Raw genomic sequence first — 14,179 nt, 5'->3', positions numbered from 1 at the left:
CGGGATTTCAGTAAACATAATAATCCCTGTAACTTTTAATTTTGTATTTTCTAATAGAAATCGCACACACACACACACACACACACACACACACACACACACACACACACACACATGGCGCTGTGGTTAGAGCTCTGGCCTGCCACTACGGAGGTCCGGGTTCGATCCTCGCCCGGGCTGAAATAATATCAGTATCGCAGCGCTGAGGGGTGTTACTCCAACTCTCGTGGGCGGGGAGTTGGGGGTGTGTGTGTGTGCAAGGTCATAGCATTACCCATAGATCGGACCTACGAGCTCTGAGCTCTCTTCCAGGAGGGAAATAGCTGTCGATCACGAGTCCAACACGTGATCCAAAGACCAAGTGAATACACAACTAGGTAAATACACACACACACTCCATAGTTATTGGACAAGGTCTATACAATTACTGGATAAAAAACAGGGACAAGAAACAGGGAGGGAGAATCATGTTCTTGGCCAAGAAAGACCTAAAGGTGACAAAAATTGCAGAGGGCAAAGGTAATGTTGAACTGATCATGATAAAAGTCGAAGGCAAGAATATGAAAAGCAGAAAGTTTGTGGTGACCTATGTACCTCCAAAAACGAATGGTTGGAAAGAAAACGAACATACAAAAATGCTAGAAGATACAAGAAAATCACTAAATGAGATACTAATGGGTAAGGGTAATCTGGTAATTATGGGGGACTTCAATTGCAAAGAAATTTGTTGGGACAGCATGACAGTGCAAGGAGGAGATGACTCGTGGGGCAATGTACTGCTAGACATGACCATGGAGTACACAATGACCCAATGGGTCAGTGAAAACACAAGGTACAGAAACAATGAAGAGCCATCGAATCTAGATCTAATATTTACAACAGAACCTGAAATAGTGGATAAAGTCCAGTACGAGACACCAATTGGAAAGAGTGACCATGTACTCATCGAAACTGTACTAAAGGAAGAAATAGACATGGAGAGGAACGAAAAGCATAGGAAAGGAAGATTGATGTACAACAAAACAGATTTTGCAAAACTAAAGACATTCTTCCGGAATGCAAACTGGGAAATTTTTTATAGGGAAGAGACAACAGTGGAAGAGAAATGGAATATATTGATGGATAATTACAATGAAGGGGTAAACAGGCATGTACCAAGACAAAAGCGAGAGAGTGAGTACATAAGTGTTGGTTCAACAAAAGATGCAGTGAGGCAAAAGACAGAAGGGACAAAGCTTGGAAAAAGTGGAGAAAAGACAAAAAACAAAGCAAATGGCAAATTTATATAAACTGTAGAAATGAGTATGTTAATGTGAGAAGAGAGGAAAAAAGGAACCATGAGAAGGATATTATAGACAAATGCAAAGATCAACCCAAGCTATTCTATCGGTATGTGAATGGTAAACTTAAAACCAAACAGGAAATGGTGAAACTATGCCAAGGAAATATAGAATACACAGAAGATTTAGAGATGGCCGAAGTCATGAATAATCACTTTAAATCTGTCTTCACCAGAGAGAAAATACAAAATTGGGACATAGATAATAACAAGCAATCTCCCCACATGAGTGAGTTTACAACATCACTAAAAGAAATATCAGAACATCTATCAAGACTGGACGTCAGAAAATCACATGGCCCGGATGGTATTGCAAATTGGATTCTAAAGGAGTGCAAAGAAGAACTAACAGACAAAATACACATCTTAATAAACAGCTCACTCAAAGAAGGAAAGATACCCAAGGACTGGAAAAACGCTAACATTGTACCAATATATAAAGGAGGAAACAAGGAAGAACCCACCAACTATAGGCCAGTATCACTAACAAGCACTATAGCCAAAATTTGTGAGAAAATAATCAAGAATAGATGGGTAAAACATCTGGAAGACAACAACATATTAAACCCAAGACAATTCGGGTTCAGACAAGGAAGATCATGCACCACAAACTTAATATGCTTTTACTCAAGACTAATAGACATAGTGCAAGAAAGAAATGGATGGGCTGATTGTGCATTCCTAGACTTGCAAAAAGCCTTTGACAAAGTACCACACAGAAAATTACTAAAAAAAAAACTGGAACACATAGGAGGAATACAAGGAAACCTACTAAAATGGATGGAGGACTTTCTGACTGGTAGAAAGATGAGAGTAGTGCTCAGAGAAAAATATTCAGATTGGAAAGAGGTGATCAGTGGAGTACCGCAAGGATCTGTACTGGCACCAATAATGTTTGCTATCTATATGAATGACATGGACGAGGACGTGAACTGCTACATGAGCTTCTTTGCTGATGACGCCAAACTGTTAAGGAAAGTAGAAACTGATGAGGACTGTGAAGCACTGCAAGAAGACCTAAATAGGGTATGGAACTGGAGTCAGAAATGGGAAGTGGACTTTAATACTAAGAAGTGTAGCATAATGGAGTTTGGAAAAAGCAAAAACAGAATATCAGGAAAATATACAATTGGAACCAAGGAAGTAAAGAAAGTAGGATCCGAAAAAGATTTGGGTGTAATTATCACGAACGACTTGTCCTATGATATACAGATTACCAAAATTGTCGGGGAGACTTACAACTTGCTAAGATCAATAAAAGTGGCATTTACATACTTGGACGAAGACATGATAAAAAAAATATTGGTTACATTGATAAGGCCTAGATTAGAGTACGCGGTGACATTGTGGTCCCCCAGTACCAAAAAGAATATAAAGAAAATAGAAAGAATCCAAAGAGCAGCTACAAAAATGGCACCTGCACTTGCAAACCTATCATACGAGGAGAGATTGGCTAAACTGGAATTACCGACACTGGAGCAAAGAAGAGAGAGAGGGGACCTATTGACCTTCTACAGAATCATGAAAGGCACAGAGATACTTGATAGAGAGAACTTACTTAACTGGGACAAAAGACACACAAGAGGACATGGTAAGAAAAAAAAAAACATAGCTATAGAAGAGAACTGAAGAAAAACAGCTTTCCACATAGAGTTTTGGACACTTGGAACAAACTGGATAATGAAATAGTATGCTCAAAAACCATTCATGAGTTTAAAAACAAACTAGACACTGCGAGATACAATGGCGGGGCAACACGAGCATAGCTCCCCTTCCCGCAAAATACAACTAGGTAAATACAACTAGGTAAATACACACACACACTCCAGCCGGGCGGAGATAAGTTGGGTTTGTCTCCTTTCGCGTGTAACCCCTGTTCACCTAGCAGTGAGTAGGTATGGGACGTTAGTCAAGGAGTTATGACCTTGCAGTCCCGGTGTGTGGTGTGTGAGTGGTCTCAGACCTACCCAGAGATCGGCGAATAATGAGCTCTGAGTTCACTGCCGTAGGGTGGTGTCTGGCTGTTCTCGACAGAGACTGCAGCAGATCCGAGGTGAATACACACACACACACACACACACACACACACACACACACACACACACACACACACACACACACACACACACGACTCGGTGGCGCAGTTGGTAGAGCGCTGAACTGCCACCATAGTGGCCCGTAGTTCTAGGTTCGAATCCTGCCCAGGGCCGAAATTATTTCGGTACCACTGCGCTTCGGGTCGTTACTCTGACTCTCGTGGGCGGGGAGTTGGGTGTGTGTGTGTGTGGAAGGTCATAGCATTACCCATAGATCGGACCTACGAGCTCTGAGCTCTCTTCCAGGAGGGAAATAGCTGTCGATCACGAATTCAACATGTGATCCAAAGACCAAGTGAATACACACACACACACACACACACAGAAATGGACCAGAAATAATTAAACAAATCGAAGAGAAGTTCAGACTCGGAAAGTATAGTACAAATAAGACCAGACCAATTAACATTAAATTCAGGTCACAAACGACGGCAGAGAATATCTTATCCAAAACAGGGAAACTAGCAACAAGTGAACAATATAAAAAAGTATGGATAAAAAGGGAAATGAATAAAGAGGAAAGAGAGGAAGAAAAAGAGAAAAGACTTGAAGCTAAGGAAAAAAACGAGACCAGAACAGAGTCAGAAAAAGAGAGATTCTATTGGCGAGTAATGAATATGAAACTAAGGAAATTCGACATACAAGAGAAAAACAAAAGGGAAACAGAGTACACAATGGAAGTGGCAGAAAACTAAGAGTGTCTTACAACAAATATAGATGGATTAATAACAGGATTGAATGAGCTGAATGATTATCTGAAGGAAAAAGAACCGGACATAATGGGAATTGTAGAAACAAAATTAAAAGGTCCACTACCACCCAACAGTGTAGGACATGATGCATATAATTATTGGATTAGAAACAGAGAGGCAAAACAAGGGGGTGGAGTTATGTTCCTGACTAAGAAGGATATAAACGTGAGGTGTGTCACATATGGAAAGAATACAGTAGAGATGATTATGATCGAAGTGGAAGACAGAGGTAAGAAGAGCAGAAAGTTTGTGATAAATTATGTGCCTCCGAAAACAGCCTCATGGGAAGAGAGTGAACATAAAAGTATGTTAGAGGACACAAAGATAACATTAAATAAGATAAAGGAAGATGGAGGAAGAATAGTTATGATGGGCGACTTTAATTGCAAAGAAATCTGCTGAGAAGAGATGACAGTAAAGGGTGGAGACGGCTCATGGGGAAACGCTCTACTTGAGATGATTACTGACAATACAATGACACACTGGATACAGGAGAATACTAGGTATAGAAATGAGGAAGAACCATCGAGACTAGACCTAATAATTACATCTGAACCTAGAGTAGGGGACAAGATTGAATATAAAACACCAATAAGTAAAAGTGACCACATATTGATTGAACTGGAACTAAATGAAGAAAAATACATGAAAAGAAATGAACAATACAGAAAAGGAAGAATGATGTATGAAAAAACAAACTTTGATAAAATAAGAGAATTCTTTCAAAAAGAAAACTGGGAAGAAATATACAAAGAAGAAACAACAGTGGAAGAGAAATGGAATATTTTGACAAAAAATTACAAAAAAGGAGTGGAATAGTATGTCCCAAGACAAAAACAAGAAAAAGAATATGTAAAGTGCTGGTACAATAAAAGTTGTAGGGAATTAAAAGACAAAAGAGACAAAGCTTGGACCAGATGGAAAAAAGACAGAAGGCCTGAAAAATGGAAAATATATACCTGTTATAGAAATGAATATGTACAAACGTCCAGAGAGGAAAAGAGAAAATATGAAAAAGATGTCATAGAAAAGTGTAAAGATCAACCAAAACTATTTTACAGATTTGTAAACAACAAATTGAAAAACAAACAAGACTTGGAGAAATTAAGACAAGGAGGAGTTGAATACACAGAGGAAATTGAAATGGCGGAAATTATGAACAAACCTTTTAAATCAGTGTTTACAAGGGAGAACATACAACCTGAAGAGATCGAATGGAAAGAGAAAGCCCCCCCCCCTCCCATGAAAGAAATAGAAGTAACAAAGAACGAAATATTGAAACACTAGAGTAATCTTGATGTCAGAAAATCGCATGGACCTGATGAAATAGCAAACTGGATTTTGAAAGAATGCAGGAATGAACTGGCAGACATAATACATAGCATAATAAACAGTTCCTTGAAAGAAGGAAAAGTTCCAGAAGATTGGAAAAAAGCAAATATAGTACCTATATATGAAGGAGGAAATAAAGAAGACCCTACCAACTATAGACCAGTCTCTCTAACAAGTACAATAGCAAAAATTTGTGAAAGAATTGTCAAAAGTAGATGGGTAAAATATTTAGAAAAAAAACAATGTGGTAAACCCAAGGCAATTTTTTAGGTCTAGAAATGCACAATCAGCCCATCCATCTCTTTCTTGTATTATATCTATTAGCCTTGAATAGAAACATATTAAATTGGTGACGCATGATCGTCCTTGTCTGAATCCAAATTGCCTTGGATTTAGCTTGTTTTTTTTTTCTAAATATTTTACCCATCTACTTTTGACAATTCTTTCACAAATTTTTGCTATTGTACTTGTTAGAGAGACTGGTCTATAGTTGATAGGGTCTTCTTTATTTCCTCCTTTATATAAGAGTACTATATTTGCTTTTTTTCCAATCTTTTGGAACTTTTCCTTCTTTCAAAAAACTGTTTATTATGCTATGTATTTTGTCTGCCAGTTCATTCCTGCATTCTTTCAAAATACAGTTTGCTATTTCATCTGGGCCATGCGATTTTCTGACATCAAGATTACTCAAGTGTTTAAATATTTCATTCTTTGTTACTTCTATTTCTTTCATGGGAGGGGGGGGCTTTCTCTTTCCATTCGATCTCTTCAGGTTGTATGTTCTCCCTTGTAAACACTGATTTAAAAGGTTTGTTAATAATTTTCGCCATTTCAATTTCCTCTGTGTATTCACCTCCTCCTTGTCTTAATTTCTCCAAATCTTGTTTGTTTTTCAGTTTGTTGTTTACAAATCTGTAGAATAGTTTTGGTTGATCTTTACACTTTTCTATGACCATCTTTTTCATATTTTCTCTTTTCCTCTCTGCACGTTTGTACATATTCATTTCTATAACAAGTATATATTTTCCATTTTTCAGGCCTTCTGTCTTTTTTCCATCTGGTCCAAGCTTTGTCTCTTTTGTCTTTTAACTCCCTACAACTTTTGTTGTACCAGCACTTTACATATTCTTTTTCTTGTTTTTGTCTTGGGATATACTTTTCCACTCCTTTTTTTTTTTTTTTTTTATATAAATTTTTGTCAAAATATTCCATTTCTCTTCCACTGTTGTTTCTTCTTTGTATATTCCTTCCCAGTTTTCTTTTTGAAAGAATTCTCTTATTTTATAAAAAAAAAATTCATACATCATTCTTCCTTTTCTATATTGTTCATTTCTTTTCATGTATTTTTCCTCATTTAGTTCCAGTTCAATCAATATGTGGTCACTTTTACTTATTGGTGTTTTATATTCAATCTTTTCCACTATTCTAGGTTCAGATGTAATTATTAGGTCTAGTCTCGATGGTTCTTCTTCATTTCTATACCTAGTGTTCTCTTGTATCCACTGTGTCATTGTATTGTCAGTAATCATCTCAAGTAGAGCGTTTCCCCATGAGCCGTCTCCACCCTTTACTGTCATCTCTTCTCAGCAGATTTCTTTGCATTTAAAGTCGCCCATCATAACTGTTCTTCCTCCATCTTCTATTATCTTATTTAATGTTATCTTTGTGTCTTCTAATATACTTTTATGTTCACTCTCTTCCCACGAGGCTGTTTTCGGAGACATATAATTTATCACAAACTTTCTGCTCTTCTTATCTCTGTCTTCCACTTCGATCATAATAATCTCTACTGTATTCTTTCCATATGTGACACACCTCACGTTTATATCCTTCTTAGTCAGGAACATAACTCCACCCCCTTGCTTTGTCTCTCTGTTTCTAATCCAGTAATTATATGCATCATGTCCTACACTGTTGGGTGGTAGTGGACCTTTTAATTTTGTTTCTACAATTCCCATTATGTCCGGTTCTTTTTCCTTCAGATAATCATTCAGCTCATTCAACCCTGTTATTAATCCATCTATATTTGTGTAAGACACTCTTAGTTTTCTGCCACTTCCATTGTGTTCTCTGTTTCCCTTTTGTTTTTCTCTAGTATGTCGAATTTCCTTACTTTGATATTCACTACTCTCCAATAGAATCTCTCTTTTTCTGACTCTGTTCTGATCTCGTTTTTTTCCTTAGCTTCAAGTCTTTTCTTTTTTTCCTCCTCTCTTTCCTCTTTATTCATTTCCCTTTTTATCCATACCTTTTTATATTGTTCACTTGTTGCTAGTTTCCCTGTTTTGGATAAGATATTCTCTGCCGTCGTTTGTGACCTGAATTTAATCTTAATTGGTCTGGTCTTATCTGTACTATACTTTCCGAGCCTAAACTTCTCTTCGATTTGTTTCATTATTTCTGGTTCATCTTCCTGAACTAATTGTAGTAAACTGCTTACTTTTTAATTTTCCTCTTTGATTCTTGTGGTTCTATCTGGGTTATGTTTCTCTTCCATTCCTAATATAATTATACATTTCTTTTTATCTGCTAAGTCTCTTACTATATTCTCCTTCTGTCTCATCACTTTAATAACTGAGTCTTCAGTTTGTTCTTTCATTTGTTGTTTATGTCAGTAAATGCAACTTTACTGTTTTCTTGGATTTTTTTCCAACCCTCTTTGTTGTCCTTACTATTCCTCTTTAATTCTTCATTCTCCTCTTTTACTTCTTTTAACTGTCTTTTTAGTTCTTCTATTTCCTTAGTTAAGTTTTCGTTTGCCTTCTCTAGTGCTTCCAATCTTTCAACCCTTTCTGCCATTTTTGACATTCTACCGAACCTACTCTCCCAATGTTCGGTCATTTGTTCAAGTTTTTCTTCGAGTCTTGCCAGTCGGGGGAGGTTGGTATCCGCCCCCCCCCCCTCATTGAATCCATGGAAATTATTATCCTCACCTTCTATTGTGCTACTCATATCTATGTTTCTAATCTTTACATTTTTGTTAGACCTTTCATCATCACTAAATTGGCCCGGCCCTCTTTTGTTTACATGGCATCTGCCTGCCTGGACCAAGTCCTCTCTTTCCTCATTTCCTTCCATTTCCCTCAGTTATCCCTCCCCTTCTCCTTTTTCTTCACTTTCCCACTACACCACGAGCAATCCCCTTGTAAATACAATAGGTACTTCCTTTGCGTTGAAATCCACGAGAATTTCACTTTTCCTTCAGGACGTCAATCTCCGCCGTCCATCCAACGGACGTGTGTGTGTGTGTATTTACCTAGTTGTATTTTACGGGAAGGGGAGCTATGCACGTAGGGTCCCGTCTTCATATCTCGTTTTATCTAGACTGTTTTTAAATTCGTGTATCGTTTTTGCACACACCACATTTTCATCTAACTTGTTCCAAACGTCTATTACCCTGTGGGGAAAGCTGTTCTTTTTCAGGTCTCTTCTAGCTATAACTGTCTTTCTTGATTTTCTTTCCGTGTCCTGTATTTCTACTATCCCATTTTATTAGATCCTCTCTATCAATAGTTTCTATGCCTTTCATGATTCTATATTTATCAAGTCTCCTCTCTCTCTTCTTTGCTCTAATGACTGTAGCTCAAGTTTTGCTAGTCTCTCCTCATATGATAGTTCTGAGTGTTGGTGCCAATTTCGTAATAGCTCTTTGTATTCTTTCAAGTTGTCTTTTTTTTTCTTTCTTTTTTTACTTGGTGCTGCATACTCCAATCTTGGTCTTATCAAAGTGACTAGTATTTCCTTCACCATTTCTTCGTCCAGGTATGTAAATGCCACTTTGATTGTTCTTATTAGATTATAAGTTTCTCCATTTTTTTTTTATATGTTTCTCAGGGGACATATTATTCATAATAATGACTCCCAGGTCCTTCTCATTTTCTACTTTTTTTTTTTATTCTTCCTCTCCCAATTTATATAATCCCACTATTCTTTTTTTGCTTCTTCTAAATTCCATTATACTACACTTCTTAATATTGAATTCCATCTCCCACTTCCTACTCCATTCCCATACTTTATTGAGATCACAATCTTCTATAGTGTTCACTTTTTTCAACAGTTTTGCATCGTCCGCAAAGAAGCTCATATAACTTTTAATTCTTTTTTCCATATCATTAATATATATAGCAAACATTATTGGGGCCAGAATTGTTCCTTGTGGAACTCCACTAATCACTTCATCCCAATTAGAATGTTTGTCTCTTATCACTACTCTCATTTTTCTTTCATGCAAGAAGTCTTCCATCCACTTCAGCAGTTTGCCCTGTATTCTTCCTGCAGTTTCTAATTTCTTAAGCAATTTTTTTTATGCGGCGCCTTATTAATTTTTTTTTTTTTTGTCTAGAAATGCACAACCAGCCCATCCATCTCTTTCTTGTATTACATCTATTAGCTTTGAATAGAAACACATCAAGTTTGTGACGCATGATCGTCCTTGTCTAAAATCCAAACTGCATTGGATTTAGTATATATATATATATATATATATATATATATATATATATATATATATATATATATTCCAAATGCCTTACCCATCTAATTTTGATCATTCTTTCACAAATTTTAGCTATCGTACTTGTAAGAGAGACTGGTCTATAGTTAGTAGGGTCTTCCTTCTTTCCCCTTTATATATTGGTGCTATATTTGCTCTTTTCCAATCTTCTGGTGCTTTCCTTTACCAGTCTGGTTTTTAAAAAAAAAAATATCTTATTTTATAAAAAAAAAAAAAAATCCATACACCAATCTTCCCTTTCTATATTGTTCGTTTTTTTCCCACGCATTTTTCCTCATTTAGTTCCAGTTCAACCAATATGTGGCCACTTTTACTTATTAGTGTCTTATATTCAATCTTGTCCACTATTTCAAGTTCTGATGTGATTATTAGGTCCAGTCTCGATGGTTCTTCCTCATTTCTATACCTAGTATTCTCCTGTATCCATTGCGTCATTGTATGTTCTATAATCATATCAAGTAGTACATTTCCCCATAGGTCGTCTCCACCCTTCATTGTCACCTCTTCCCAGCAGATTATTTTGCAATTAAAGTCACCCATTACAACTATTCTTCCTCCACCTTCCATTATCTTATTTAGTGTTATCCTTGTGTCATCTAGCATATTTTTGTGTTCTCTCTCTTCCCACGAAGTCGTTTTAGGAGGCACATAATTTACCACAAACTTCCTGCTCTTCTTATCCCTGTCCTCTATTCCCATCATAATCATTTCCACTCCATTCTTTCCATATGTAACATTCCTCACATTTATATCCTTCTTAGTGAGGAACATAATTCCACCCCCTTGTTTTACCTGTTTCTAATCTAATAATTATGTGCACCATGTCCTACACTGTTGGGTGGTATTGGACCTTTCAATTTTGTCTCTACAATTCCCATTATGTCCGGTTCTTTTTCCTTCAGGTAATCATTCAGTTCATTCAAGCCTGTTATTAAGCCATTTATATTTGTGTAAGACACTTAATTTTCTGCTACCTCCATCCTGTTTTCTGTTTCCCTTCCGTTTTTCTCTGCTATGAACCATTTCCTTTCATATTCACTACTCTCCAATAGAATTTCTCTGTCTCTGTTCTTTTCTCGTTTTTTTCCCTTTGCTTTTATTCTTTTTGTTTTCTCTTCTTCTTTATTCATCTCTCTTTTTATCTATACCTGCTTATACTGATCACTTTTTGCTAGTTTCCCTGTTTTTGATTAGATATTCTCTGCTGTCGTTTGACCTGAATTTAACCTTTATTGGTCTGGTCTTATCTATATTGTATTTCCCTACTCTATTTCTTCAATTTCTTGTTCATCTTTTTGACCTACTTTTAATACCTTGTTTACTTTTTCCTTCTCCTTTACTCTTGTAGTCCTATTTGGATTATGTTTCTCTTCCATCCCTAATATAATTATATATTTATTTTTGTCTGCCAAGTCCCTTACTATATTCTCCCTTCTCTCCCATCACTTTAATAACTGTGTCCTTAGTTTATTCTTTCATCTGTTGTGTCACTATATCTCTAAATTAAATTTTGTTGGTCTCTTGGACTTTTCTCCAACCACTTACCTCTTTTGCTATGGACTCTTTATTATTCCTCTTTAATTCCTCATTCTCATCCTCTACTTCTTTTAACTGTCTTTTTAATTCTTCTATTTCTTTAGTTAGGTTTTGATTCTCCTTCTTTAGTTCTTCCAGTTTATCAACTCTTTGTGCAACTAGTGTTAATTGGTTAAACCTAACCTCCCATGCTTCATTCATTTTTGTTAGTTTTTCCTCTAGACTTACTAGTCATGGGAGGTTGTCATCTCCTCCCTCATTAAATCAATAAAAGTCATTATCTTCTCTTTCCATTGAGCTGCTATTATCTATATTTCTACTCTTAATACCTCCGCTCCCCCATTGTACCTCATCTGTGTGATCTGCACACCTTTTGTTGACACCCCTTCTGACATCTGGGGCACGTTTGTTCCCTTCCTCATTTTCCTCAATAATGTCTCCGTCTCCCCTTCTCCTTTTTCTTCACCTGCCCACTGCACCATGAGCTTTTAAATACAACACAGGTACTCCCTCGTTGCTGTAATCCATGAAAATTGTGTTTCCGGAGTTCCAATATTCACTGTTAATCCGACATATGTGCATGTGTGTATGTATCTATGTATATATGATTCAACTTGATGTTGCTAAACTTCCACCTATTAGGAGGCTAGGACAGTGCCCCTTACAGAGAACTTTATATTGTGAAATTTAATGAATTATACTCTTGGTTCAACCCGCCATTGGCAAGATTCGAAGTTCTTCTAAACATGACAGAGGATGATAATTCATCAAAAGATACAAGCATGTCATTTTAAGTTCGATGTTGATGGAGGCAATTCCTAACTACATTGTATAAAGGAAAGGGGTAATGTTCGTGAATACTGTAGATACAGGGCAGAGTGATGTAATGGAATCATGCCCTGTGGTTACAATAGCAAACCGTTTAGTTGACGTCACAGTTACCACACTCTCTATCGGCAGTTGGGAAAACTATCAAGTGCACGAATGATGAGGACAAAACCAATGCATTTTGTGTATGAAAGGAGTTAACAATGGCAACATTTGACCCTTTTCCAAAGGTTTTATTGTTAGAGGACGATGTCATTGGGGCCAAGATTGACTTTCAGTGTTGACAGTTATTCCAACATTCAATTTTAGCATTGGTTGAAGTATCAAGAACTAAAAATTAGTGGAAATAAGGCAGAACTTGTGGAAAGATAGTCTATTTTCCACGGCATCATATGGCCAATTTGGTCCTTCCCCAAGTTTATCTAGGCTTTGTTTCAATTTAGTTTCTCCATGTATTGCATTATCAGTGTTTATTTTCATTAAAATGGCTACAGACTGTAGTCTACCCAGTCATTGCAGTAATTTAAAGCTTTCAAGGTCATACTTTATCAATGTTTATTTTAATTAAAATTGCTACATACCACAGTTTACCCAGTCATTGCAGTATTTTAACCTCTTCAGTACGAGTCTAATATTCACACGCACATTAGCTGCAAGAATTTCTCCAACAGGAAGAGTGGGTGGACTGCTCGATAATTCCAGTTATGATACTCCATTTCTACATTCATGTAGAATGTGAAGGCGATTGGCTATTAAATACTATACACATTGAAAAGAATGCTACTGTTCTTCTTTGCTGCAGGCCATTGAAATTATGCATGGTACACTGCGTGTATAGTTCCACTTTACAAGGGAAAGGAGGACAAGTGTGAATGTAGTAGTTTCAGAGGGATTAGCTTGTTAAGTGTAGTTGGGAAGGCTTATGGGAGGATCTTGATTGAGAGGATTAGGAGAGGAACAGAGGGAGTAATTGGTGAGGAACAGTGTGGGTTTAGGACAGGTAGAGGTTGTGTAGATCAGATTTTTGTGGTAAGACAGATATGTGAGAAAGCTATAGGTAAGGGGAAGGATGTTTTCTGGGCCTTTATGGATCTGGAAAAGGCTTACGACAGGGTAGACAGAAAGGCACTGTGGGAGGTTATGCGGATATACAGGATAGGAGGAAAGCTTCTGGGAGCTGTCAAGAGTTTTTATGAGAGTAGTAGAGCTTGTGTCAGGATTAGAAATGGAGAGAGTGAGTGGTTTGAGGTAAAGGTGGGACTTCGTCAGGGATGCGTTATGTCACCCTGGCTGTTCAACTTATACATGGATGGGGTGGTGCGAGAGGTGAATGCAAGGGTAGTGGGTCAGGGATTGGAGATGGTTAAGGAAAATGGAGAAAAGTGGGAGGTGAGCCAGCTGTTGTTTGCGGACGACACTGCACTTGTGGCAGGATCGGAGGAGGGATTGAGGAAGCTGGTGACAGAGTTTGGGAGAGTGTGTGATAGAAGAAAGCTGAAGATAAATGTGGGTAAAAGTAAGGTGATGAGATGTACAAGGGGTGAAAGTGGCAGTAATCTGGAAGTGAGCATTAAGGGAGAGCAACTGGAGGAAGTGGATAGTTTTAGATATTTGGGTGCAAATGTGGCAGGAAAGGGTGGAGTGAAGGTGGAGGTAGAATGTAGATTGAGAGAAGCGAGTAAATGTCTTGGTGGTTTAAAAAGTGTAATGAGGAATAGGAATCTGGGAATGGATGCTAAGAGGAGACTGTATGAAGGAGTGATTGTGCCAACAGCACTGTATG

This window comes from Oratosquilla oratoria, chromosome 30 (assembly GCF_046742065.1).
Source record: "Oratosquilla oratoria isolate Oo_2021 chromosome 30, ASM4674206v1, whole genome shotgun sequence".
Taxonomy (NCBI): Eukaryota; Metazoa; Arthropoda; class Malacostraca; order Stomatopoda; family Squillidae; genus Oratosquilla; species Oratosquilla oratoria.
This window is presented reverse-complemented; position numbering follows the sequence as displayed.